Below are 23,243 nucleotides of genomic sequence, written 5' to 3' on the forward strand. Positions count from 1 at the left end.
GGATGTGAAATATGAAACATATGCGTCATTTAGTGTGTGCAGTTTTCAGTGACTTAACCAAAAAACTCCACAAAGTTTATGAAGAATAGACTGAAAATAACATGCAAACTTAGAAACATTCTTTAACTTACAACTTACTTTTCCAAAAATGTACCTTGCTACACTCCACATAAAACACAGAAGAAAAGATGCAGCTGTTTTTCTCAGACCCCCTTCCAATCAATGTCTTATCTAGCACTGTCTGTCCATAATGATCTGGTTGCCTGGAGAGTGATTTGAAAAAAAAATTAACCTGCTGTCTGTCTACACTGCCTTGAATGATCTACACCTCACTGCTGCTTGAATTTTCCTTACTGCCATCTCCTGTAGTCCACAGAGCTTTTGGCTTGGTTATAACCCACGCAAAAAATGGTCATGCATCTCATGGTAAGGCCCATCCAGAATCAAGGAACTTCACTGCACTTACATTATAGCATACTCCTGGCTTGGTTATAAATGCATCTCATGGGAAGGGCCCACCCAGAATCATGGAACTTACTGCACTTACATTATAGCATACTCCTGGCTTGGTTATGACCCATGCAACACATGGTCATGCATCTCATGGGAAGGGCCCATCCAGAATCATGCAACTTACTGCACTTGCATACTCCTATGCACAAGCAGTGTTTTTTCCCCCTCTTGAAGAAAAGTAAGCAAACAAAATAAATATGTTGTAATTGTGCTACTTGCTGAATGGAGCCCTGTACAGCCGCCTATTTGACCTGTGCCTAAGGCCTGCAGTGACTTTCACCATACATTAATAGTTTCCAGATAAAATAGTGTTGTAAGGAATGTGGAGGGTTATACTTTTCTGATTATGGCTACATTCAAGGTGATAATAATGTGATAAGAAGTACTAATTGCAAGGCAAGGGCTAATGTCTGTTATAGTGAGGTGTACCAAAACAATGTAGAAGGTGCTGTTATTTCTAGTTATAAAGAAACTTTTTGGAAATAACTTTGTTCAAAACAGCCCAAGCTTCTTGAGACTTAGAAAATCAGTCCCACCCAATATATGGTGAATGTAGGTCTCCTGTCATGATGGAATGCATATTTTACCATGTGAGATAAATTTTGTGAAGCTATATGATTCCAAAACCTTTAGTGGAAAAAAGCATAAAAGTTGACAGACTGTTCTCGTCGGTAGAGATATATACCCCTTTAGTTGGATATTCTTGAAAATCGGACAGTGCTTTGAGGCAATTGAGAATTTGGGCTATGCTTCTTAAACGTCTCCTGGACTGTATGCCTACGAAACCTATGAAGTAAGGCACAAATATTCAGATAATTCAATAAAAAAATCGTGAAATTATAAAGTTAATAAGATGCAGCAAAAGAAGGGGTGCTATTTACTTCTTAAAAAGTTCTGTTTCCCATAGCTCCATATCATAGGAGAATGATGTTCTTTATAACTCAAGCTACTTCAGCTTCATTAGTGGCTCAGATGCTGGAGGACTGGGGGAATGAGAGTGAGCTGCTGATAGTGGCCTACCTATCCTGAAGGAAGGAGTTTGTCTTGTCCACTGCAGTAGTGACATCTACTGAGATGTATGGCATGCTGCATATGGGACAAGGATGTGTGCTTGGCTGTGTCCAGCTACATCTGTGCTGCAGATGATGTTCATCGTGTTTCACTGTTGCAGTCATTACACTTGGGTTATCCTGCTGGCAGGCTACCCGCAGTCAGCCTGAATTCCAAAGTCTTGGTCTGGCGTCGGTTGCTGTTGCCTCTTCCCTGACGTCAGTGTGCCAGGGGTATAAAAGATGCAGCCGACGCCATTTTCTTCAGTCTTTCTTGCCGCGCGGTGCCCGAAGCAAAAGCAGTTCACAAGTGCCAGTCGGCCGACTCCTAAGATTTTCGAAATTGAATTTCAGATCCGGAGTCTTCGATAAAGCTAAGTACCCCATTGGGGAAACTTTTTTCTTGCTCCAGACCAATGTTAGAAAAAGTTAACAATTGTATTTCTTGTGGGAAGCAAATACCTCATAAGGATTTTCACTCCTACTGTATTCCTTGCCTAGGCCCTGACCACGACGTTGCTAGTTGTCGGTTTTGTGCTAAATTTAACCAACACACTTTTAAGCGTTGGTACGATTTTGCTTTTCATTACTTTGGCAGAAGGTTTAACTACATATTGCCGTCGGAACAGCCAATGACCGGAGTTCATAAAAAGCGCAAGGAAAAAGAAAAGGACAGGCATCAGAGGTCCAAAACCGATGATGAAACCTCTTCTAGGCCAGTCGCCGGTTCACCAGTTCTCAGTGAGGCGCTTTTGCAGCCCCTGACACCCGCTACCTCAGAGCCACAGGCCGCCTCCGACTCCCACGTGGAGACAGCTAGGTCTCTGGATACTCAAGGTATTGGGCCTTTGGAAACGAATCCCTCAGATGGGTCCGAAACTGCTGAGCAGCCATCGGCTTCTGAGGGTGTTTTCAGACCTACACAGCTTTATATCAAGCCAACTTCAGCATCAAAGACAAAGACTAAAACAGTTTTAAAGACAAGAAAACAAGTACAGCATTCTCCAGAACAGACTTCCATGCCTAAGAAACAGATGCTGAAAATGGCCAAAGACCTAATTACTTTGATCAAGGGCTCCCATCCCCCTCCTAATAAGAGGCCTAGGCAAGACATTGAATATGATTCCTCTGATCAGGTTTCCATTTCCTCTGACTCCTCTTCAGAACAGGGATACTCTATTCCTCCCTATGAGGATTCTGATGCTGAAGAATCTATTCCCTTAGCTTCTCCTCCTGAGGATTATTCATTTGGGGAAACCTTGCATACCATGAGGGAGCATTTCCACTGGGAGAGCCAAGATTATTCAGATTCTAAGAAAAGGTTCAGAGACTTTCTTTTACTTCCTCGGCACAGACCTCTTGCTATTCCTCCTGTTATAGACATTGTAGATGATGTCTTTTCAGAGTCCGGCCTGTCTCCCGACTTTTAACTCCTGCACCTGTTAAGCCAGACAAATACTACAGGGTCCCAGTTTCTCATAAATTTCTATATAAAAACCCTGCTGCTGACCCAGAAACTATTTCACAGGGTCCCAAAGGGGTCAAAGCTGCTACTGTAAAAAACCCTGTCCCCTCAGATAGAGATTCTAGGGCACGGGACAGATGGGGGGAAAAATTTACACTTCTGCTACCTTGGCTGTAAGGGCTTTAAATTGTCAGTTTCATATGCTTAAATATAAGCAATATTTAATGTCTCTGTTAAAACAGAAAATGTTGACAAATTCTGAATGTGCTGAGAACAAGGAATTGCAGGATTTATTGCATGCAGCTGAACAAGTGGGAAAACATACTGTGCAATGTGGTTATGATTCACTGGAGGCCTCTTGCAGGGCCGCTGTAACAGGCTCAGTCATTAGAAGGCATGCTTGGTTAAAAGAGCAGACTCTGCCTGATCATGTTAAAGCAAAATTATTGGATGCTCCATTACAGCATGATACTTTGTTTGGTGTTAAGGCCGAAGAGTTGTTGAAGAAAATAGAGGATAAAGCTAAATCTATACAGTCAGTGAAGGATTTCTTACAGGTGCAGCCACCCAGGTTTAGCAGGAACTGGCCTTCTAAGAATTGGTCCTTTCCCATGTCAGACAGGCCACAAAGAGGCAGATACAGACACCCTAGAGGCAGACAACAGCCCCAGGGCTCATACAGGCCCAAACAGTGGAGTGCTTCTTCCTCCAAAAGCGGAGAAGACAAATCACAGCCATATAGGAAACCGTCCCAATGACTTCCCTCTGCCAATGCCAAGCATTTATCTTTTGGCAGCACCCTTAGGGGGAAAGCTAGCACTTATTTCACAAAATTGGCACATGATTACCCAGGACAAATGGGTCTTAAATATAGTCTCTCAGGGCTACAGGTTCCACTTTCACAACCTTCCAAAGGCAAAAGGTATGCCGGACTTGCCACACAATCAATGGGCAGAGGCACAAAACCAAGTTTCATCCCTCATGGACATGGGGGCTATTCAGCCAGGGCCAGGACAAGAGCAGGGACAAGGATTTTACTCAAGACTTTTCTTAGTACCAAGAAAGGACAAAGCATGGAGACCGATTCTGTACCTGTCTATTCTAAATACTTTTCTGGACGTTCGAAATTCAAAATGTTGACTCTGCAGCAGCTTCTGCCCATGCTGGGCAAAAAGGCTTGGCTTGAAACTTTGGACCTCAAAGGGGCATACCTGCATGTCCCAATCAGACAATCTTGCCGAAGATACCTCAGATTCATAGCTGGCTCAAAGCACCACCAATTCTCTGCACTGCCCTTTGGCTTATCTACCATGCCCAGGGTCTTCACAAAATGCCTGGCACCAGTAATTGCATTTTGCAGACAAAAAGGAATTCAAATATATCCCTACTTGAACGACTGCCTTATTCAAGCAGAGGCCAAAGACATTCTACTAAAGCATCTGGCATTTGTAAAAAAGATTACTAATTTGTCTAGGGTACACAGTAAACAAAAAGAAATCAAAACTAGTACCCTCTCAAGAGATGATATTCCTGGGTGCAAGCTTAAATACAACTGCCCAGATGGCTTATCTCACGCCAGACAAACAGAGGCATCTGAGTTCTTACTTCGAAAACATGGCAACAAAGACCCAGTTATCTGCAAGAAAAATTCTGCAGGCTCTGGGCTACATGGCCTCCTGCATTCTGCTAATTCCATATGCAAGACTGTATATGAGGAAACTACAATGGTACCTAAAAAGTGTTTGGACTAACATTGCCACAGCCTGGAATCATTAATTTCCCTCATTCCTTGCCTACAACAGGAGTTTCGATGGTGGGCACAGGCCTGTCACCACAACAAGGGACAGCCATTCACTTTACCCACAGCCAGGCAAACACTAATAACAGATGCATCGGATTATGCCTGGGGGGCCCACATGGCAGGAAAATGTATTCAGGGCACATGGCCCCCAAGCCAAAGGCATCTACACATCAATCAAAAAGAGGTGCTAGCTGTACAAATTGCCCTGTCAGCCTTCAAGGACCTACTTCATCCAGGACAGCTGCTGATAAAGACGGACAGCACCACAGTCATGTGGTACATAAACAAGCAGGGGGGCACACATTCCTACCCCCTCTGCAGACAAGCCATGATTTTGTAGAACACAGCATTTACTTACCAAGTACACCTGCAAGCACAATTCCTGCCAGGAAAAACAAATGCTCTGGCAGACGAACTAAGCAGAAACCTCATGAACCCTCATGAGTAGAAACTAGATCCACAAATCTTCAGCATGATAACAAGGAAATGGGGATGCCCAGACATAGATCTTTTTGCCTCCCCTCACAACTGCCAACTTCAGAGATTCTGCACAAGGACTTATCACAGACAAGCATGGAAAGTGGATGCCCTTTCATTCAGCTGGAACAACCTTACAGTATATGCCTATGACTGGTACCCAATCCTAAGAAGCTTGTCCCAAGGCCCAGCCTGGACATTACCTCAAATTCCTCATTTACTGACCCAACAAAACAATCGGATCCTGCACAGCCAACTCGGAACTCGAAATATAGCTGCATGAAGGATACTGTAACCATTCAGAATACACCTCTCTCTAAAGCGGTTATGGATGTCATTTTGGAGGCCAGGAGGCCCAGCACCAGAAAATCTTATGCAGAAAAATGGAAAAGATTATGTGCTTGGAACCAGGCACAAGGAATTGACACGCTTGTTCCAAATATTCCTCAGATTTTACAATCTCTAACTGAGATGCTGGACAAAGACCTATCCTTCTCATCAATTAAGATCCATGCCTCTGCCATTTTAGCTCATTACAATACAGACCCGCCTATTTTTTCATATCCATTGCTTAGGCAGTTCCTCAGGGGGGCCAAAAACATAAGACCTCCAAGGAGAGCACCAGTACCTGCATGGGACCTCAATTTTGCCTTGGAAAAACTCACAATGCCTCTTTTTGAGCCAGCCAGTACAGCTGACATAAAATTCTTATCATGGAAAACAGCTCTGCTCCTAGCAATAACTTCAGCAAGAAGAGTCTCTGAGTTACAGGCATTAATGGCTGTGGAACCTTTTATTATCTTCCATCCAGACAGGGTTTCTCTAAGGACAAACCCAACATTTATGCCTAAGGTAGTGTCCAGTGTGGCTCTTAACCAAACCATTCATTCGCCTACCTTTTACCCAAACCTGCAGAATAAAGGGGAGAGACTTCCGCATTCTTTGGACATACACAGACAGCTACGTTTCTACTTGGACAAAACTAAAGCTTTCAGAAAGACTGAGCAACTTTTAGTGGCATTTGCTGCAGGATCACAAGGAAAGGCTATCTCAAAGCAGACCATTTCAAAATGGAGAGGACACTACATTAATTTCTGCTATTTATAGCATGGTAAATCGGTGCCTAAGGGCATTAGACCTCATTCTACCAGGGCAGCAGCCACCTTAGCAGCCTTCCTCAGAGGAGTACCAACCAAGGATATTTTGGAGGCTGCAACTTGGACTTCAGTGCACACTTTTACTAAGCACTACCACTTGCCTCTTTGCTCTAAATCCAGAGCAGGCTTTGCCACTGCAGTCTTACAGGGCCTTATAGCTACTCCTAATTCTGTTTAGACCCAGCAGCCCAACCTCAGCTTTGGGATTCAACCCAAGTGTAATGACTGCAACAGTGAAACACAATGAGCATAGTACAGTTGTGTACCTACCATAAATGTAGATGTTCGAGTGTATTCACTGTTGCAGTCCAGGTTACCCACCCACCATCCCCCTTTCTTTGCTGGGACTTATCTGTACTTTTCTCTATCCTATACAACCTATGTGGTGTATTTGCTTGTAGATGAAGGTATTGTTATTTTAGTGCATGCTTTTATTAGCAATGTTTTTTAGCCTACCCTTTTGGGGCACCTGATATCTGGGGCAAAAAAAACTGAAGAAAATGGCGTCGGCTGCATCTTTTATACCCCTGGTGCACTGACATCAGGGAAGAGGCGACAGCAACCAACGCCGGACCAAGACTTTGGAATTCAGACCGACTGCGGGTAGCCTGCCAGCAGGATAACCCAAGTGTAATGACTGCAACAGTGAATACACTCGAACATCTACATTTATGGTAGGTACACAACTGTACTTTATGAGATGTATGCAGGAATGTGCATGCTCACAAAGGAGGATACAACAGGGTCTCATGTATGCAAGCACATGGTAGCCAGAGGTGTAAGACATAGGACCAGCTAACAAAAAAATCCTGATGGCTACATTTAATTGACTGCCTCCTGTTAATAAATGGCTGTTGCCTGCAGGGGGAAGAAATTCCCTGACTGATCTCAGGAGGACCTATGATTGCCAGGTTGCGACGAAAGAGTTTCCATAGTCATTAAAAATAAAGTCATGATCTAATAAAGTACAGAAAATATTTACATTTCTTATAAAATATTCCACATGTGACAACTTGACCTCAAAGGTTCACTGCTTTAAAAAGTATTCTTTAATTACATCAGGAAACTGAAAGTGGGAAATGTGAATTTAACACACAAATAAACAATGAAGATGTACTGTCTGCTCCAGTGGCATAAAGAGGTGTAGCCCTCAGTTACACCCAAGGTGACCCAGGTTTGTTTGTCTGACAACGCTACCATGGCCTAATGTTTGTGCCCATCATGAGGTTGGATTGATGCAGAGCCAGTCACTTACTATCTCAGTTCCACAGGCGAGTGACGTTGATGCAGATACATGATCAAGGTGTTGGGCTCATCAAGGTCATGCCTGTTGGTAGACTTAAACACAGGCATGGAAGCAAGTTCCCACATAAGGAGGATGTTGTAGGCTTCCACAGTGATAGTGATCAAGGTCATCCATGCCACATCAGTGAGATTTAGGTTTTTACAAATGTTTTCCTTGTCAGATTGCCAGTAAAGATATAAGGCAGTCTCATGGATACCTGGATGGCAGATCCGTTAGCTGTCTCCCCAGCTTTGGGTGGAATCCCCAGTGCAGGGGAATGAATGAGCCATGCCCAATGGGGGAATGCTTTTTGATTGGTAGTCATGGAGGCTAAAAAGATATGTAAAAATAAAATTAAATGACCGATCTGCTGTCTAGAAAGGTACACACAAGAATAAGAAAGTAGATCTTATTTACATCTAATTCAAAATGTTATTACACAAGACACTAGTAGGATTTTGACTTTCTAAATTAGCTTTTTATACCCTGACCCATTTACTAAATAAAGTTTTAATCCCATGTTCTCAGCAGAATTTTTGATGGCTTTCCATACTGTAAATTACTGTCCTTTATTTTGCTATATGCAAGATGGATCCAACTGTACTTATGGCTGTTTTTTTTCTTATGAAAAGGGTCTTCTGTAGGACTTCAGTCTGTTTGGGGATATTAGCAGTGTAGGCGTTGAGAACTTGGACTTTTTTTTTTTTTTTTTTTTTACTATTTCTGCCTACCACTGTATTTTACAGTGAGTCAAAAAAACATGCTCGTGCTGGCAAATATTCGGTGGAAGTGTTGCATTAACTAGCAAATCATCATTAAGAAATGGTTGCACATTTTAAAAAGCCTCTGTTTATGTCATAATTCAAACTCTTTGCATAGATGTACTTTTCATACATGCAGATCTTAAATTTTTTCAAGAGGTCCATTTTACTGTTAATCACTTTTTACTTTCTTTTGAATGACCTGCTTTTTATACTATGCCTGAACTATGGACCAGCACTTCCCCACAATGACTGTAGCCAGACTGATTGAGATGGGTATCTTCAGACAGTGTAAGTGCTATCTGATGGTCGTCTATTACTGAAACAGCACAACACAGTGTTTTGAGAGATTTACACAAGTCCTTGGAGACAAAAATCTCACTCACAGTAAACTTGGACACCAGAATCATCACCTGTACATCACACCTCACCAAGGTCATCACAATAGACATAATCTGTTCTAAAGATTAACTTGCCTAATCATCAGAGACCTCCAAGACACACGGCACAGCCAAAAAAGCACACTCAGCAAGTTAAACCTACCTCCTCATATAGCACAAGGAATCCATAGTCCTGGATACTGAGTGAGTAAGGTTAGCATAGACCCAATCAAACATTCTTGGTATAGGTGACTACAATGTAAGACTTACAGATGTTCCTGTTACCGGGATAATCAAGGAAAGAGTGACTGTTAGTTGCTTGTATTGTGCCAGGATCCATCAGATCATGCACACACATGAAAGCTTGATCTAGTACCAGTATGACTTTATCATTGTTCATGCTGGTGTCAGTGACTTGAGGTGTGCCTCCCTGGACTGTTTGAAGAAAGACATGAAGGAGATCTCCGACTATATCCTAGGCAGGTATGAGCCTAGCAGTGAGTAGCATTCTACCTTCTCCAAACATGTCACAATATGAGCAAAAAATAATTGATTTCAGTTATTGGTTTAGTTTTTGTGGTTATTCAAAGGGGGTCAAATATTTGTCAGCCTGGGAGGTTATGATCAGCAGACCATGCTGCTTTGACATGAATGGCCTGCACCTGTCCATTCTAGGGTTTTGATTATTGCAAAGACCTTGTCCATCGTGATAGTGCTTTCTTAGGCAATGCATACCTGATCTTCTTCTTCTTTCAGCTTTTCCCAGTTAGGGGTCGCCACAGCGGATCACTTGTCCGCTCATGATTGGCAGTGGAGTTTTGTGGTGTCGAGTTGCCAGCCCAACACCCAACCTTCCACAGAAGGCACACAGACACACGCACACTCACACCTAGGGCCAATTTAGAGTGTCCAATCCACCTACAGCATGTCTTTGGGATGTGGGAGGAAACCGGAGCACCCGAAGGAAACCTACGCGACCACAGGGAGGACATGCAGATTCCGTACAGAAGGCACCCCAGCCAAGGATCGAACCAGAGAACCTCTTGCTGTGAGGTGGAACTGCTAACCACTGTACCACCATGGCCGCCCACAGGCAATGCATACCTGATAAACAAACTAAAAGAACGAAACAAGCAAAGGAAAATATGAAGGCTTTGCTGATCAATGCTATAAGTCTAAACAAAAAACTCCACTCCCTACAAACCCTTCGCACCCTGGAGGACATTGATATCTGTGTAGTGACTGAGATATAGTTTAAAATAGTAGAGAGCACTCGCTGTTCAAAGCCTTAACACAGTCCACATGTTTAGACCAGCTACTGTGCAGGAGCGGGAAAAGGTGGAGGTGTCTCAATCTTCATTCAGAGAAAAGAAAGAGAAATCTGTGATGGACTGATCTGGTATCCCAACCCTCAGCCTCAACAGTCAACATGACAAAGTAAAAGATTAGGAATAAGGATAGTTCAGAATGTCAGATCCTGGCCACAGCTAACTTAGCAAAACTTTGCAAAAATAAAGTCTTCTTTTCAGAGGAAAAATCTGTCCAGTTAAGGGTTTAAACGGATCTTTTGTCAACGATTTCTTGTCTCAAGAGTCAAGTGTCTTGTCTCTGAGACAGGCTTGAACAATACTATAACAAAGCTGCTAAATTTGCAGCAAATACCTTTCAGAACATGTCACTGTTTAGCACTAAAGAGCCTAAATTGGTTAGAACTGCCTCAACTAACACACACAGTTTCTTAGCACCTAAAAAATTTTCCAGCATCTATCTGTCTTTCCAACACTAAAACACATTCTACACAACTATATTCCCTTTTGGTCAACGCAAACCAGTGACCAAAAACTCCTGTTTACAAATCTATCAGATCTACTTGGCATTGTCTGTACTTGTACAAAGTTGTTAAGGCCTGGAACTCCTTACCTGTATCCATCAAGTCTATACCTTCCCTTCCATCTTTCAAAACCACTCTGAAAGGCTTCCTATCTAAAATCTTCTGTTCTTGTGCAAAACCAGGATAAACTATATCACTAAATGTGAACAAGTACTTTTTCATTCCTAATAACTCCTTACTCTCCCTTCTTCACTTACTTCTTATTTCTATCGAATTCTCTTCCCTGACTTTCTCTCTAATTATACCATAAACCTTTATTTCCCTCCCTTCATATTGCAGTTTGTAGTAGACTAACTTACGTTTAATGACTTTACAAGCTGTCGAAGATTTCTCCAAATATTAAATAATTGTCAAGTAATTTCTAATAATTGTTACATAATGTTTTATATTGTGTCTAATTTGTGTTTACCTATTTAAACTGTAGATGCTTTTGTTTTATTTTTGAAGATTGTAAAATTATTGTTCTTGAAATGTTTTGTAATAATTTGAGCTTTTCTCCCCAGGCCTCCATTGAAAATGGGCTTCTACGCAGTCGGACTTTCACAATAATCAAATGTCAGTAAATAAATGTAAAATCTTGCATCTTCCCTTCAGTACCTTCGTTAGTTTTTAGGTCTAACCCTAAAGCCATCTCTTTCAAACAAAAATTGAAACTATTCCTTCCACCTAAGGTATCTTGAGAAATTTCTCTAAGGCAAACTACCTACGTATAAGTCATAGATTGGTAAGCTTCAAATCCCCACCAAACCCAGTTAGATCCACTGAATACATGGAAACATAAACCTTCACACTATGCCAGCACTGGGTACTCTGTAGGAGCAAACAGTGGAAATCCCAGAAACAAACCCACATGGTGAAACCATAATATCAACAAGCTTTACAATAAAAGGAAGAAAATTTTGACCAAATTGAGAATAATTTCCAGAATGATTGAGCCCGTGTGACAACAACTCAAGACTTTAATTAAATTCCCTAAAGCCATGTCTGCCAAGCTACCCTAACCAAGGACAATCACAAGGCTTTTTTTTTTTTTTTTTTTTTAGTTATGTTTGCAATCTCAAGTACAATGCAACAATGAGCTGAGGTGATTGTGAACGATATTGCCTACACTAAGGCTGAAGATATAAGAAACCTACTGGCTGATAAATTCAGCTCTAACTTTACCCCCTCTCTCTTGTCTGTCTGTCCCTCAGATTATACCTGAAACTGGCTTGTCGAGCTATCGAACAAGACCAAGTCCTAAAAGTGCTATCAATAGTTAGAAATACTGCACTGACGGTTCCATATAATATCCCTGGATGCATCTTAAGTAGCATGAAGCACAATTTAGACACCGCCCTAACACTGTTCATCCTCTACCCTCCATACAGGTTTCATACCTAGCAAATAAAGAGCTGCTACAGTCATTACCTGGCATAAGGGAGGACCTTCCACAGACACAAGCAGTTATATACCTATAAGCTGACCAGCCAAATATGCAAAGGGTTCTGTGCTGGGACCTCTCTGTTTGGCATCTACTTTTCTGAAGTAAAAGCCAGTACCAAGGGGCTGTGGCTGACTAAGTTTGCAGAGTACTGGAAGCTAGGAGCATTAATTAAATCCCCAAATGACTTGTTCATTCTGCAGAAAGGTTTGTCCCAAATAAATAACTGGTGCCAAAATCATGGACTGAAACTAAATGTCAAAAAATGTGTTATCGTCATATCCTTTGGAAAGTCCTCTACCCTGGGGAACTACTGCATTGACAATATGACCCTAAAAGTTGATCCATTTCAGGATTTAAGAACTTATGTGGACAGTGACCTAATTTTCAACCAACTTGTATCCGTTGTCATTAGAAAGTCCTTCTATATTGCACAGCTTATAAGCAAAGAGATTGTGTTTAGAGCTGGGGTGTCATTGTCCCCTGTTACTGTACCCTCTTTAGGCCAATTATTGAGTGTAATGCCCCCTTTTGCCTGTATCTGTCTAGCCAACATGCAGCAACTAGAATACCCATAGAGATACCTTAAGAAAAGGATTCAAGAGTTAAACAATATGTCATATGTGTACCGACTCATTGCCCTGTCATTATATTTAGTATCCTACAGACTACTGTGAAGTGAACTGTGTCTGGCATACAATTCATCCTAACAACTAATACTGATGCCATTTTTCTTGATGTGTAGAAAATCCATCAGAAATACTTGGTGTAGAGATCTAAATCTCTTCTGGAGCAGAATCTCCATCCTCATTAAACGAAGCTCATCCCTGTCCATATCCAAGCACAATTTGGATCTATGAATGGGAAACAAAAAGTGTACTCTAGGACTGCCCCCTGTACTACAAATGGACAGAAGCAGCTTCTGGATACTTTATCCCATCCACGGGTCCCCTCATAATATCTATGGTATGATCCCTGTTATTCTAACTAGGGATAATGTATAATATGTGCTTATCCACCATGGGATGGGTGAGACAAATCTAACACTCAATGAGACGGGTTAATGCAAACATCAACAGGAAAACTGGACATGCTTAAAATATGTTATATTATTATAACATTTAATATAAATACGTTACATACATATTATTAGACCCATTTTTGTTGTACCTTTCACATGCTTCCATAGAGCAACAACCTTTTAAAAAATTTGCATAGCCTGTGTAGGCACTATAACTTAAGACTTTATTTTTGCAGTAGACAAAAAGTTAATCTTTGGTTAGTATTGTAGCAAATTCAACAAATTATGAAGCCCACCTAATTTTGATAGCTCTATCTAGTCACTGCAGAAGATCATTGTACCATTTTGTACTTTGCTTACTGATGCAACCATGATGAATACATTGCTACATTTTGTAGTCTGTGAGCAAACCATATGAAACAGTTTAAAATGGAGCAATGATTCATTGCTAGAAAAGTCATGAAACTGCCAAGGCTTCAGGAATTCTCCTTATTTAAGTTACTTAGAGGTGTCCTCACCTGGTCTGTAAAGCAGTATCTAATCCAGTCTTAAAACAAAGATTGGAGGGGCCTAACAGAAGTAGAAGGCAAGAGGTGGCAGGATTACATGTAAGAGTTGTATTAATACGATTGTAAAACCACTGAGGCATATAATGTTATTTTTTCTAATCTAGAGCCTGACATCTTGGAGACAAGTGATCCCCTAGAACAGTTTGCAGGAAATGATTGAATTCCAGATGAACTGAGGTTTTGCAAAGTGGTACTGTTACAGTGCTATTTGGAATTTGCCTGAAGATTTGGAAGACATGGCAATAACCATTGGGAAAAAGTCAGTTTATATTCCAATCCCCAAATAGGCAAAAGTTCACAAATTATCAAACAGTTGCACTTGTTTCATATGCTAACAAGATCTTGTAAGCTAGACTCCAGCAATATATGGACTGAGAACTGCCAGATATACAGACTGATTGTAGAAGGGGTGGAGGCACCAGAGGTCATATTACCTTCATTGGTTTATAATGGAGAAAGCAAGGTAGCTCTGGAAAAAATATCTTCTCCTTTATTGATTACTCTAAAACCTTTGACTGCGTGGACCATAACAAGCTCTAGCAAGTTCTTAGAAAAATGTGAGCACTGGTTTCCTGGTAAATCTTTATGCAAAAGAAACAACAGCAACTGAATGTATAATGACTGGTTCAGGACTGGGAAAGGTGTGTCACAAGGCTGCATATTAGCAAGCTACTTACTTATATGCTGAATATATAATGTGAAATGCTCGGTTAGACAAATCAGACAATGTAATAAAACTTATTGGGAGAACTAACTAACAACTCATATTATTTACTTATTTTATTTATTTTACATTTGGACTGGACACAAGTCCTTTTTCAGCAGAGACTCTGGGAGTAAAGCTCCACAAACAACAGCAGCATAATACATATCCAATAAAGTTTACAATTACGATAATAAGTTTGATAATTGATAAGCAGCTTAACTGTATAGTACATACTTGTTCAGAGATAAGATAGAGGGAAGCTCGAATATAAGAGAGAGAGTCTTTAGAGAAAGAGCTTGGGACTTTTAGTAGGAAAAGTCAGATTTCAGTATGGAGAGACAGTAACATAAAAATGGTATTACAGGTAGTGAAGTTTGTTAGCTGGGACGTGGATGCCAGGTGTCACTTAGGTAAGATTTTAGTGATTTTTAAATTGTGATGGGGAGGATATTGCAGGGATCTTTGTGGGCCGTGCGTTCCATGTTTTAGTTATGAAGTTTGAGTAAAGGGATGCTTTAGCTGTGTTGTTGGTGTTTGTTACCTTGAGGAGGAATTTGTTACTGGAGTGTAGTACCCTATTACAGGAGTAGGGATGTAGGAAATTTTTTAGTGCAGGGATTTTATCTGGGTAGTATACAATCTCATGGGTAAATGTGAGTTAATTACAAAGTAGGAGCTGTAGAAGTTCAAGCCAGTTTAATTGGATAAGGGCTAAGCAGTGGTGTGTTCTTGATAGGGATTCAGTTGCAAACTTAACAATTTTATTATAACAGGCCTCTAGTTTTTTGGTGTCTGCTTTTCTTAGATTGGTAAGGAGAGGGGAGGAATATAGGAGAGTAGAGATGAGGTATGTTTGACTACTGTGGCCTTGGTGTTTTTTTTTGTGAGAAATTGTTTCTGTAGAGTATACCTAGTTTTTATGCACTTTTTATGGTTAGGGAGATGACATTGAATTTCAAGTAGCGGTCAATCTCAACCCCTAATAGTTTAGTGTGAGTAACAGGGGAGATAGTAGTTTTATTACTGGATAATATGTTGAATGAGGGAGTGGAAGAGGTATTTGTCATGTGTGATGGAAGATCATTAATTTTTGTTTTGTTGGTATTTGGTATTGGTTGGGAATTAGTAAGCTATACTTCACCAGAGAGAAAGGGGTCTTGGGTTAGTGAGTGTAGTTCTTGGAGGGAAGAAGTGCAGATTAATGTAGAGTCATCTGCATATTGGATGACTGATGCATGTAGTATAGAAGTATGGAGGTTGTTAGTGAAGATGGAAAACAGGAAGGGTCCGAGTATAGATTCTTGGGGAACCCCTAGTGTGACCCGGAGTAGGGAAGAGAGTTCTTGCTGCCATTGAACAGCTTGCTGTCTACCTGCTAAGTAACTATGAAACCAGGCAATGGAGGAGTCACTAAGATTTAGTTCTGAATGGGCTTTAATGAGTTTAGTGTGATTTGACCATATTGAAGGCCTTGGAAAGAGCAAGGAAGATAGCAGATGTATATTTGCCATTATTTCTATGAAGATTTATTGTGTGAGTGAAAGACGTAAGAGTTGTAGTAGTGTTGTGATTTGGCCTGAAACCATGTTGTTTATGTGAGAGAAGTTGATGAGTGTTTTAAGTAATCCATGATTTGTGTGTATGCACCTCTCCAGGATTTTGGAGAGGGGAGAGAGTATAGCAATAGAGCAATAGTTGGTAATTTCTGTGGAGTTGCCACGTTTGTGGAGTGGAATAATGCGGGAGATTTACCAGAGCTTGGGGACATCATTTTCAGAATTGGAGCAATTAATAAGAATGGCAACAGGGTATGCAATTGCTTCCCCAGCAGTTTTCAGAAATTGTGCTGGAGGTTTGTCTGCAGCCAGTTTAGTTGGCTTAATTTTTTTTAGTAGTTTTTTAATTGTATCAACAGAGACAGGTTGAAAGCTAAATCTGTTTTTGTTACTAGGGATTTTGGATGGTTAATGTGGGGGGGGGGTTCTGAGAGTTGGATAGAGGCAGAATGGTTTCAGTGAAGTATTTGTTGAATTTAGTGGCTGTATTTTCTGTGGTATCTGTGGTACTAGGAGATGGGGTTATTGGTTTTTCGGGTCTATATTAGAACATCGAAGTCTCAGAACTTCGAATGTTCTAATATCGAACCCAATTCAGCGAACGTTGACAACATCGAACAGTCAGAACAACAAATTTTTTCCTAGGGAAAAAAATTTGCTATTCCGAAACACATACACACACAACACAAGCACACCAAACACACAGCAATCCACGCACATACACCTAAAATCTTACATCTAACCCTACACTAACTGTACATACACCACTAACTATCAACTTACCTTAACCCAAATCTAACCCTAAGGTCCATCACTATCGCACACTTACCTGACCCGCGCCCTAACCCTAACTCGCCTACCCCACCCTAACCCTCACGTCCACACAATCACACACTTACCTAACCCGCGCCCTAATCCACCTAACCTGCCCTAACCCTCACGTCCACACAGTCGCACACTTATGAACCCGACCCGTAACGTTCCACCACAGTGCTGAAAAATAGTGAAGCGACAGAAACGGACAACCGAATTCTTTCCCTGGGAAAAAAAATGTTTTTCTGCAGCTTCACTATTTTCAGCGTTCGCTGAATAGGGTTCGATATTAGAACATTCGAAATTCTGAGACTTTGATGTTCTAATATAGACCCGGTTTTTCCAGTGTGCAAAATTTTGTTTATAGCTAATCATTTATGCAAATGATAGTACTCTGGATGAAAGTAAGGAGGAGTTGAAGAGTGTTTTGATGAAGATGAAGGTAGAAAATGCAAAAACGGGCTTTATTGCTCATTGTCAGGCATGCATAGGTACATGTGTTTGGGTCTTACGATCTCAGCAGATATGTGTGTGCAGTCCCAAGATAAAAGATCTATACATGTAATCAATTTCAAGGAGGCCCATACCTCCTTTGGAATGGGGAATATATTATCTTGGTATGCACTGGCTTTTTTAAATCATTTGGTGACTTTTATAAATCATTTGGTGTGCATGAATCATCCTTGTTGTTTTCTGTCTAATCTATACAACACATTTTGGGGCCAGTCAATCACTTCAAAACTGTAAGTTAGGACAGGAAGGGAAAATTGAATTTTATTCTTAGATGTCAACACTGTTTTCAGGATTAATTTAAGTCTTATAAAATATTCCTTATTAAGTTTTATTCTCATTTGGTCATGTTTTATTGTTGGTCCTTCATGAATTCCCAAATATTTATACACTCCCTCTTGCTCTGTTTTTTTTTATCACATTTTTATCCCAAATTGATGTTTTCTTGGTGCTGCAGTTTTCCTGGTTTAAAGGTTGCTTTTGCACATTTATCAAAACCAAATGACATTCTTATATCATCTGAAAAAGTTCTGACTACTCCCAGTTGTGCATTCAGTTCCTCATCTGTTGAGCTATTAATTTTAAATCATCGAGAAAGAGAAGATGTGAGGTCTTTGCACTTTGTTGTTTTCTATGAGCCAAATTATAGCCATGCCCTAATCTGTTAAGTAGACAGCTTAAAGGGTTAAGGGCAACACAGAATAGCAGCAGTGACAGGGAGTCACCCTGGAATATCCCCCTTTGAATTTTTATCCCTGGAATAATACTTTGTCCTTTATCATGGCTTAATTGCAAAGTGGTCTGCCACTGTTTCATGGTCACTGTAATGTAGTTGATCATTGTAAGGTGTATCTTGTACATTTTAAGCACCCTTTTATCCATGAACATGGGATACTATCAAATGCTTTTTTGTAATCTTTAATCCATGCCATACTTAGATTCTTCCACTTTCTACAGTTCTCCATTATGACTTTATTTAGCAACAGATGATCCTTTGTTCAATATGACTTTCTGTTATTACCATTTTGTTCTATTGCCATGATTGAATTTTCTTTTAAATGACTATAAACTCTGTCAGCATCAGTTCTGGTATATAGTTTGTATGTCATCCGAAGGCAAGTTATTGGTGTATAATTTTTAGGATAACTTTCAGGTTCACTCTTAAGTAGGAACGTCGTTTTTCCTGTTAACCAGGTTGGTGTCTGTTTGGGGTGAGCATATAAACAGTTCTTAGTCATGGCTAGTTTCGAAACATGAGGAGAATAAATTTAAGATGACTTCCCTGCTTAGTCTAGCAGAAGCATATTGGCATCAAGCAGGAATGGAAATCAAACCAGCAGTAGATAAAATCAGGCAGAAACTGAATGTGCCTAAAACCAAAAGAAAGAATATAAGGTGAAGGATCAGATGAGAAGCAGGAAATGTAGAAAATGCATAAATATAGTTGCAGAAAATGCATAAATATAGTTGCAAGTATAAAAAACTTCTTGAAGAACCTCATGTTGATCAGGATCAAATGCAGGAATAGTTGAGATGAGGCAAATTCAAACCAAAAGATGAAAGGTTAATATTGGTGGCTCAGGATAGTGGGCTACATACACGCTGGTTAAAAAGTCCATTGAACATGTGGAAGAAACAGACAAATGTAGGTTTTGCAAAACAGTCGCACACCTTGTTGCTGGTTGTGACATGCTAATGGCAGAAGGATTGTATACTGAAAGGCATAATAATGTGGTAAGACTGCTGCACTGAGGATTGTGCAAACATTATGGTACTGAAGTGGCTGAACAACTCTGGAAACATGAGCCACAAAGCATTACATAAAATTATGGAATTCTGCATCACATGGAATCGCCCATTACCAACAGTTCAAAAGATAGAGGCAAAAAAAATAGATATAGTGGTCCATTAAAAGAAGACAAAATTAGCATTGATCATTGAAATTGCTACACTCACTGACTGCAGTGTCTTGCATACAGAGAGAGACAAAGTCATAAAATATCAGGATTTGCAGACAGAAACAAGAGCAATGTGGAAGAAAAATTCCCAGACAGTTCCAATAGTAGTAAGAGCAACGGGTCTTGTAAAACAGAATCTATAGTCGTTCATAGGTGTGTACTAGGCTAAATGCCATGTGGCCTTTACAAGCCTTATCCATAGAAATGCCCTGGAATTGTGCCGACTGTCATTAGTTCCCACTGCCTCTATCAAGTAGAGACACTGGAGTGATCCCCAGGGTGAACTTTCTATTTCCCATCCACTCATCAAGATTCCTCTTGGAGGGCTAGTGAGGTGCTCTACTTGACATGTATGGGAAGTCTATTCCAGAGCATTGGTAGTCTCTGGGTTATGAACCTGTCCCTCCAACATTTTCTGTTGATTGTGGTAATGAGGTTGAGGTCTTTGGGGTGTGGGTGTGAAGGGATTTTTATTTCTTTAGATGTAGCATTTCTAGCAGAGCTGGGTCAGACAATGGCTTTGTAAGTCAAGCAGAGATCACCTCTTAGTAGACGATATGAGACAGAAAATAGCTGGAGGTTTGAGTCTGTCCATGTAGGACATGTGTTTAAGGCCTAGGATCCTCTTCATGAGGTACTTTTGTGGCCTCTCCAGCTGTTGCAGGTGTCTAGTGAGGTACATGCCAAATGGGGCATTATACTCTATGGGTGGTCTAATGAGGGAAGAGTAGAGTGAAATGATGACCGCTTTCTTCCTGGATGCAAAACTTTTAGTAATATGAGATGTGCCACATAGAAGACTTTCTGACCACAGTGGCAATGTGGTGGTCAAAGGAGAGGTTGCTGTCAACCTGTGTCCCCAGATCTCTTATAACGCCTTCAGTGTTCAGTGGGCGCCCACCAATGTGGTAATTAGTGGGAACTGAGTTTCTCCCAAAGGGGATGATGACACATTTTTTGGCATTAAGCTTAAGGCCATGGTTTCAACACCAGTCATTGGTCTCAGTTAGGCCTTTCTGTAGAATGTCTGCATCACTTGGGAAGTTCTCCCAGCTTACAGTCATCTGTGAATTTGGTCATCTAGAGTCCCTCCGTGTTGGCTTGGACTTCTGAGAAGTAGATGGCAAACAGGAGAGGACTCGGGACCAATCCCTCTGGGACTCCACTTGTGACTGGTCAGCAGTCTGACTTGGAGTCCGCTACTTTCACACTGTGGGTTCTATCTGTGAGCCAATTTGCAACCCACCTAATGATATAGGGGTTGATGCCTAGTTTGCCAAGTTTATCAATAATTCCTGAGTGAAGAATGTTATCAAAGGCCTTGGCCAGATTGAGGTAGGTTGTATAAACTGCCTTGCCTTCATCCACCACTCTAGTGACTGACTCAAAGAAGTCAACCAGGTTGAGCAGGCGTGATCTACCTTTCACAAATACAAATTCTGTGGGATCTAGAGTTTGGAGATTCCCTATATCCTTGTTAATTAGGTCAATGATGATGAGCTCCATAGCCTTACATGTCAGACTCATCAAGCTAATGGGGCGATAGTTTCCAGGGTCTGTAGTCACTCCTCCTTTATGGAGAGGGATGACTGTAGCAGTGCGCCATTCTGTAGGGACAAAGCCTTGGGTGAGGCTGTGAGTGAATAGAGCACACAGATGTGGTGCCAGTTCACTTTGTAATTCATGTAGAACACAGCCAGGGATATTGTCAGGTCCCATGGAAGCTGTGTTCTTGGCCTTGGACAATGCAACTTTAACCTGTGCTGCAGTAATTCTGGGTGCCTGGCATTCTTCCGGCATTGAGGTTGGTCCTTTAAGGGGGAAGATTGGGGTAAAGTTGACACTGAATCTGTCATCCAGTATGTTGGCAATATCTGTTGGCTCAGTATAGGAGGTACCATTGTGCAGTAACTCGGAGCAAATCTGGTTACTACCATGGATATTCTTAAAATAGCTATAAAAAAGGCTTTGTGGTTGTTTATAGTGTCTGCCACAATTCTGCCTTCATAGCTGGCTTTAGAGGTTTTGATGAGGGATCTCAACTTTTTGTTGAGGCTAATAAGGGAATTTTTCCAGTCTTGGGACTTCATCTTTTTCTGCAACAGTTTCTTCCTTCTGTTGTAGAGTTTATTAATGGCAGGGGACCACCAGACTGGCTTCCTTTTTTTGTAGGAGAGCATATTGGTTCTGTTGGGTATGGCTAGTTCCATGCATTTATGTATGTGTTTTTACAGTGTATTGGTGTATGATTCGGGAGTCATGTATCTATTTTCCATTGACATGGGTGCATTGATGTTAGCCACCTGTGTTTTTAGGAGTCCAAAGTTAGCTTTGGAGAAGTTTTCATGGTGGATACCTTTGCAGGGGTGTGGGTGAGATGTGGATTTCCATGGTGATTAGTTTGTTATCAGATCTAACCAGGGAGGAATTGACTATTGGTGTAGAGCAGTGATTGCCCATGTCAGTAATAACCAGGTCAAGGATGTTGCTTCTTCTTGTGGGGGTAAGAGTGAGCTGGTGCAGGGCATTGGAATTGATGAATTCCAGGAAGCGTTGGGCCAGTGGATTGGTACATGAGTAGTTTTCCCAACTGATGGAGGGGTAGTTGAAGTCACTTAGTATGAGAGTGTTGGGCTGGATCCTAATAGTTTACAGGGTGCTTAGGAATGTGGTGTGAGAGTCTTGGGACATAGTTGGAGGATCTACAGTAGGCTACAACCTGAATCACCATCTTACCCAATGTTAGTTTTACCTGGAGTATCCCAGATGTGTTGTGCTGGGCTACTAGTCTGGAGGTGTGCATATCCTTTATGAATATGGAGACACCACCGCCTTTGGAGCTTCGGTCCATGTTCTGTGGCCGAAAGGTGTGGAATGAGTTATAGCTTGGTAGTGCAATGGTGCTTTCTGCTGCTTTAAACCAGGTTTCTGTTTCAGCACAAATGTCGATGTTCTCCATTTTGAGGAGTGCTTTGAGCGAGTGTATCTTGAGATTTAGACTTCTAGCACTGAGCAGCATGACCCTCAGATTGCATTTATTTATAGCTGTTACTGTGGTAATTTGGTCTTTGGACCACCGCTTAAAAAAAGCACTATAGGGGTGGCAAAAGCCTTGGCCAGTACCCAGAAACCCAAGGGTGACAGATGCAGGCCATCTCTGGCAAAGCATAGAGGTCTGTCGATCATGTCATCCCAAGCAGACAGATACTGGATCCTGTTAGAATGACACCAGAAACTTAGCCAATTGTTGAAGTCAGTCATTTTGTGTTTATACTGTGGTATCATTCTGGATGATGGTAGGATGCTGCTCAGGGCTTTGGTCATAGCTGCCTGGGCCATGTAATCAGAGAGCTCCACCATGTCTCCTCATGTAGTCCAGGGAGATGCATCTCAGGTCTTTCACACCCACATGGACAATGACAGATAGACAGTTGACTGTTTCCTTCTCCTTATTCAACTTAGTGATAGGGACATCAGTGTGCCTCACTATTGCGTCACCTATGATTATTGTACTTGGCAAGCTGTTTTGCCTTAGGGGCTTAGGTTGAGAGGCACACTGTGTAGGTGAGCTATGTATCATGTGGTTTGTGCTGTATTGTGATGGTTGAGTGCATTTCTGTCTTGGAGGTCTCTGCTGTTTGGGTAGATTTCTATTAAGAGCCTCAGTGAAGGTGGGTGTGTGGTTTGTGTTTTTATGTGAGGGCTGAAATGGTGGGTGTTCTGGAGGGCTCTGTGTTCCATGCGATGTGGTGCAGGTGTTGACCTTCTCCTCTAGACCAGCTTATTCCGGTCTTGGCTGGAAAGTGCATGGCTTCCAAATTGGAGATATAAGAGCATCTCTCACAAGTCTGAGTGTTGTGAGGTAAGAGGAGAGGGTTATCTGTGTACATGAGGCAGTTGCTGCACTG

At 41.3% G+C, this 23,243-nt stretch overlaps 1 protein-coding gene across 1 annotated transcript in view; it reads left to right on the top strand.

Moving 5' to 3' along the window:
- PITPNB (phosphatidylinositol transfer protein beta) overlaps positions 1–23,243 on the top strand; it is an 862,947-nt gene that overhangs the window by 169,072 nt on the left and 670,632 nt on the right. The window lies entirely within an intron of this gene.

Source organism: Protopterus annectens, chromosome 4.part0, assembly GCF_019279795.1.
Source record: "Protopterus annectens isolate FY-2018-M chromosome 4.part0, PAN1.0, whole genome shotgun sequence".
Classification (NCBI taxonomy): domain Eukaryota; kingdom Metazoa; phylum Chordata; order Ceratodontiformes; family Protopteridae; genus Protopterus; species Protopterus annectens.